This window comes from Aegilops tauschii, unplaced genomic scaffold (genome assembly GCF_002575655.3).
Source record: "Aegilops tauschii subsp. strangulata cultivar AL8/78 unplaced genomic scaffold, Aet v6.0 ptg000770l_obj, whole genome shotgun sequence".
Lineage (NCBI taxonomy): Eukaryota > Viridiplantae > Streptophyta > Magnoliopsida > Poales > Poaceae > Aegilops > Aegilops tauschii.
The window spans coordinates 3,532-10,000 of record NW_027332999.1 but is presented as its reverse complement, the minus strand read 5'-3'; the positions used below and the strand labels follow the sequence as shown (position 1 = coordinate 10,000).

General features: G+C 43.8%; 1 non-coding gene across 1 annotated transcript; it reads left to right on the top strand.

The window, feature by feature from the left end:
* The first annotated feature begins 5,254 nt into the window (after window positions 1-5,254).
* Window positions 5,255-5,327, top strand: TRNAK-UUU (transfer RNA lysine (anticodon UUU)). The gene has a single exon. It is a non-coding gene; the product is annotated as a tRNA-Lys (tRNA).
* Window positions 5,328-6,469: the final 1,142 nt, after the last annotated feature.

The window sequence follows — 6,469 nt, the reverse complement described above, 5'->3', positions numbered from 1 at the left end:
AGTTGATCCTGTTTACTAACTCACTCTCGAAGTAGAAGTACCGGACCAGGTAACCAGAAGATAAGGCCACTCGGCAAGACTGGACTAGTTTAACACGGCTATCTAGTGGAACACTATATATATAGGACTTGTAGAGCTTGAAAAAGCTTGTTTTGGTCTTTTTTTCTCTTTTCTGGGCACTGAACTTCATAGACAGACTTACCAACTGATGAGCCAAAGTAGCAAATTTCTTCTTCCTGGGAGGGGCGGACTCTACGTTGGTAGATCGAACTTTCATTTCTTCCTTCCATTTCATCTGTTCAAGTAGTCTCCTTTTCAAGTAGATACGCTTTGATACCAGACTGGTGTGCATTCTATGCTTACCCAGCGAGCGAAGGAGCGAGCCAATTCCTCTGTTCCGGTAGAGCCAATTCCTTTGAAGAATTGTTTACTTTCTTGTCTTTCCTCCAGTGAACAGAGTGGAAGACCAGGTATCTTCGTAGTTGGCTCTGGAATGATTGCTTGCAGGATTTCATATTTTCCAGTGATCAGCTTAGTTGGAAGAGATAGATAGGAGAAGCGAATGCCAGATGCGCGGTGTGCCAATCAATCCAATTTCGTGAGATCGAGTCAAGATAAGAAGGAAAAATTCTTTGGAGTAAAGTCGCCTGGAAGAAAGAATAGGAATTGATCTAGCTATAGTATAGATAGAGTGTCAGATGAAATGCTTGACAAGGCAAGGAAACAGAACTTCCACATCCTCTGTTCACACTACCTGGATTGGAATTGGTTCTATCGAGATATACTGACTTGAAACAGGAATTTCTTGGTAACTGCTGCTTCTTTGAAGCAAGTGCTTTCGGGTTGGCTCTTCTGATATGTGTATTTGCTACCCATACGGAACAATTTCATTGATGAAAGATGGATGGCTATTCTCCACATTTGCCAGCACAGTGCACTTTTTCTTCTATTTCGTGATTCCTTTCTTTCTGTCGCCATTTGAAAATGGATTTCTCCTCCTGGTTTTAGTCACACACGTCTTTTCCACCTAGGAAGGATGCCCCTACGATCATTCCATGCTCTGCCTTCGCCCGAGCGGTCCCCAGGGAAGGAAGCCAATAATGGGAGTGTCAGGGCGGAACTTCATTAATGAAAGGATTTGCACTGCCCCACCGTGCCGCAGGGACGAACTTCAATAGCCCATCATAGCACTCTCAGTCAGGGGGTTAGGGAACTCTTGAAGATATCGATAGAATAACATTTCTTTTTCATAAGTTTCAGTGGACGCAGAGCCAACAAGTGCAGTTTTTCAGCGTAAGGTCAGGTTACAGAAAGGCCTATTTTGATAAGCAAGGCATTGCAAACAAATAGGTAGAGCAGAGAGCTAACCTAAGGAGCGAGCTTGTTGTAGTTGGTCTAAAGGGGGAAATAAAGGACTGTCCCGCTACTACTTCCTTGATTCCCGGGAAAGAAGGAAGACCGAGGGTAACTAACTCTTCCTTCTGAAAAATCTATATCCCAGCTCGTTTTCATCGAGCCTTCCCCCCGTTTGGAGTATAGCCAAGTGGTAAGGCATCGGTTTTTGGTACCGGCATGCAAAGGTTCGAATCCTTTTACTCCAGAGCATACTTATTCTAGAAAATAGAAAAAGAAAAAGAAAGTCTCATCCCTAATAAATAAATGAAAGTAGATTTACATTATTTTTGTATTTCTAGGGGGAATGTTGAGGCAAACTTACAATGCTGACAAGCTGGTTAGGTGCCGAGTTGGATTAGACATCGCAGGTTTCAGTTTAAGAATTGGGAAGAGGTTAAGAACCTAGTGGAATCCACTGCGAGGGGAAGTGCTGAAGTGAAGAAAAGCCCCAATTTTGGAGAGGATTGCATAATTGGAGAGTAGAATTGGAGCAAAGCCGTGATCTGGTAGGCGACTGGTACAAGTGCTAGACTGGAGCTAGACAAGAAGCGTTGAGCAGGAACTTGAGCAATTCCAGAAACCTTAGAAGAAACTGGATATGTGGCAACAAGAAGGGCTTAGCCAGAATCTTGAAACAGGTATGATACCGGCACATATCAGCCTGATGTGATGTACCTGAATTCATTCATGTTCTGTGGAGTCTTTCTTTTAATATTCTTATTTTTTCTCAGTTTAATTAGGAAGCAAATGCGGTTTCAAGATGAACTCAACCTCGAAAAGGAATTCAATTAGCTGTGCAGTTAGCCCTTTTATCTTTAATAATTGGTTGAAATGGATATTGCCTGTCACTTGAAAATAAGGTTGTTTCATTTAGAATTCAGCAAGTTTCTTAGAAAATTGTTGTTAAACAGGTTGACGTTCCACTGGGAATGGAATAACAAAGGCTTTTGGCAGTTTGTGGATCGAGATGTGATTCGCTTTTTGAGTAATAGTTTCTTTCATTTGGTGTGCTCTTCCTGGAACCGGTAATAGGACAAATTTGGTGCATTCTACTTTGCTGTTATGGTATTTACAATCCTGGAATTGTTTGAACCTGACTCTCATTATCTGTCTTCATGGTCTTGAGGGTATTTTGGATATCGTGGAGGTAACTGACGATGAATTCGTCTCTTGCCTCACCGATCTGAACACGGAGTTTCCGAAGCTACAAGAGTGCTTGGTTAAACGGTGCCATTAAGTTTCAACTGTCTTTAAACTTACTACTTCAAGTGCAATTATCAACTCCTTGCAAAATTGTTGGCTTTCTCATCTACAAAAGGCAACTCTGGTATTCAAGGAAACAGATAATTAGGTTCCACTCACTACGTCAACTAAAGCAACTGCATCTGGAGCACTTACCAGGGAAAATCGAATAAATAATGACGTAGTACGAGGGGATTTTTTTTCTCACTATTGCCATCCTGTGTTCAGTTCCAATTTCGTAGTAGGAGACAGACTCAAAGTCAATAGATTCCTGTCCTTTTCTATAGAAATAGGCTTGGTCAAGTGCTTAAAAAAGAGGTGACCCGAATGATTTCAATGAATTGCTATTTGGTCAGATTGGAACAATTGGATTCGAAAGGAAAGAAAGACTGTGAACGAAGAGGGCCGCCCATGATCGATTGGATTCGGCAAATAAAGTAGAGGGCCCGCCCGTGTCACCACCAGTCCACCGAACCAGCTGTAGATCGCTAACTCTCTTGTCGACGCCCGGAACTTATGTACGAGTTAAGAATGAATTGTTCCCGAGTAGAGAGGGCAGGATAAGGATTCAGTAAGAAGGAGAGTCTACTTATGGAAATGCCATCCTCTCTTTCCTCAGTAACGGAGTGACTAGCTACCCCGACTTTTTATTCCAGTTCCATTCTTACTGGTGCAGGAGTCCAAAGTGCATCTTCCAACTCCCTAACTGCGTCTTCCATGAAGTTCGGGAGACCCCTCACGTGCCGCTGCCCGTGAGACTCGCCTTTGTACACTTTGCGCACCGCTTCGACTAGACCCCGCTACTACCTCGTATCCAAATACCTGCGATCTAGCTCATTCTTTTTTAAGCCCTGCAAGCCTAATAGAACCTTGTTTCCTGGGCCAAGTCAGCCTATAAGTAAGTAGGGCTGAAGACAATTTGTTTGTTAGTTTTTCAATCTTCTTCCTTCTATGCTTAGAGTAAGTGGAAATGACCTCCTTGATCAGCAAGTAAGCGAGCGGTAGTTCAGTCTCCGACAAGTGAGGCCGAATAGCCCCAGGTGTCCTTTTCCTTCTAAACTAGCTGCTCTCGCTTGACTCTTCTAGTGAGCAAGCAAACTGGTCGGGGAACAGGGTCGGATCAAAGTAAGGAATGGGAATAGCACTCACTCGTTGAAGGTAAGCCAGAAACAGGGGTTGTCCTCTCCCTTACTTAAGTCCTAGTCCATCTTTTCGTGCCCCAAAGGGGAAGTCAAGCAATAATGAGGGAACTTGACCCACACCTGACGAAAGAGTTTGGTAGCTCGAAGGAAGCAGAAGCAAAACCTGCTTTCTTTCTGTCCCAACCTCCAAGGGTTCCTCCCTGTATGACATAGTCCATTGGATTGGGGCAATGGTACGCACCTATGTTTGGTGTCCCCTCTCTCACTTCCTCGTCAGATCCTGGTCCCAAAGGGCAATACATTGAGTCGGAAAGACGGGGGGCTTTCGTAAATTCCATTCTGTAGCCGAACTAGCCCCTGGATCAGCTCTCATAGTGGGAGAATCAGAGTCAAGTTAGGCGCAAAAGAGGGGGTTGACATCATTCGTCGTGATTGGATCAATCAGACTCCCCCACAGGAAATGCCAAGGGGCGCCCTTTCTCATTATCATCTACCGCCCATTTCTTCATCATCTGCTGCTGCCTTAAGTGCGTAAAGTAGGCTCAGCTTCTTAGGTTTCTAAATATCTTGTAGTAGCCGAAGGTAGTCCAGTCCGCTTGTTAGATTGAATTGAATCTTATATAACCTACGTAGCTAAAGAGAAAATCAGAATAGTCTAAGTGGACCTCTCAAAGGTATAAATAAGTAGACATTAGTCTTACTGGTTCGGTCTTTTTCTTTTTTTGTTATGATGCCCACATTTCATACTTCTCAATTCTTATTTATTCAAGGGTTCGTATGTACTGAGTGACTCTAGGTCTATTCAGATGCAGCTTCAAGAGAGCTTTATTCGGCCTTTGTATGACCGTCTTCCCTTCCTGTCTATCTCCTTCGGTCAGGTAGTTCTGCTTCCGATGCCGGAGGAGCAGGGTGGGATAGAAGGGTAGTTTCTGAGTTCGAGATGTCTGAGCTTGGAGGTTCCGCTTCTCTAATGTGATAATAAAGCAACAAGCAACGCCGCTCCCGTGCGCTCATCCCTTGCTTGTTCTTGAGCGCTAGTCATTCATCCCTAGCTGGGTTCTTGGGATATCTTGATTCTCTTTATGATGATGTAAGGGTCGGCAACAATGAATAAGGAATCGATCGGAAGTTCGCGCCAATCGATCTTCTGTAGGAGTAGGAGGTAGCGCGAATCCCCTCTTTCTTCGTTTAGAAGAGTGCTGGACCTCCACAACGTCAAACCATAGAACACAGCTCCTTTCGGTCGAACCCTAGGAAAGACGACTTTACCTTTTTCGTAGATAGTCTGAGTTCGAGCTACTGTAGTCTCCCCCGTTGACCTTCTTTTTTAGATAGAATCCTCAATGAGTGGAAAGGACTCCCAGACTTGCTCCACAGTACTATACCATACAGAGCCGCGCCCTTGTGATATGATAAGAAGAAAAGGGGCCAGGCCGCCCTCTTTTCTTTTCCGCACCAAGCCTTCTTGTAAAATCGGGTGTATAGCTCAGTTGGTAGAGCATTGGGCTTTTAACCTAATGGTCGCAGGTTCAAGTCCTGCTATACCCAAAACAAAAAAAACCACTCTTGTATTCGTAAGGATGCATAGTAGCCTTCAAAGAGCACTCTTTGGCCTTGAGAAAAGCCCCTTTCTCATCAACATCTCGACTTCGCTCGTTGTTTGAGGTAAGTATAAAGGAGATCAGATCTGTCCCGGGAATCGAAGGATACAGAAATATGGAATCGAGCACAGATTATAGGAAACAAGCAAACAGAACAGGTTGGATCCCATCTTTAACTGCACAGAGCAGCAGCCTACTATTGATTGATGATCTTACCTTCCTGAGAGTCGAGGAACAGCAGATGAGATAGCCGAAAGGGGGGACCCCGGGTAATAGGTTTCCTTTTCCGGTTTAGGCTTGAGATAAATCAGGAACTGAACTGAGCACTCCACAAGTATGGATTGGATTGTTTCATTCTGATACCAACTTTCATGCTGGAAGATAAGGTTGCCATACTGGGAAAGGGGGAAAGGAAATAGGATCCCCTCTCTTCTCTACAGGAATGAACTTCTCCTCGCCGACCACTGGCACTATACTTAGGTTAGGCGCAATAGGTGACTTAGGTTGGGTTGTCTGGATCAATCCTACAACGAATAGCTCTCTTTCCTTTTAATGGAACACTCACTAGATTCTGCTAAATAAGGATAACTGCAAAGATAAGCCGGGTCATCCGAAAATCCAGGAAATATTTCCTTGATTTTCTGCATGGCATATTTCCTATCATTTCACAACCTACTTTTTTTCTTAGTTAGATACTATAGCACCTTCCCTTCATGGGGAGATGTTTATATACCATCTAAATTCATTCATTCATTCATTACTTACTTGCTCTTCTTTCCCAGTGATCGGAATAGGGATTTCCATGGATTGTAGGCCCTCGATTGTAATGATGGTATCAATGAAAGATGAAATAACATGATACTATTTAAAGCAATGGTTGATAGAGCGAGGTCTAACCTTGATTGGGTAGACCGAGAAGCAAACCACTAAGCAACTGGACTGCAGCCCCGAGAAAACAAGCAGTTCGGAAAAGCAAGTCAGGAATACGGTGGCGATGCAGCAACGATACGCATTCCCGCAAGGGGTAGTGAAAAGCCATTAGGGGGAAGAGATAGGTTTCTTATTCTAAGCCAAATTACTATACCATAA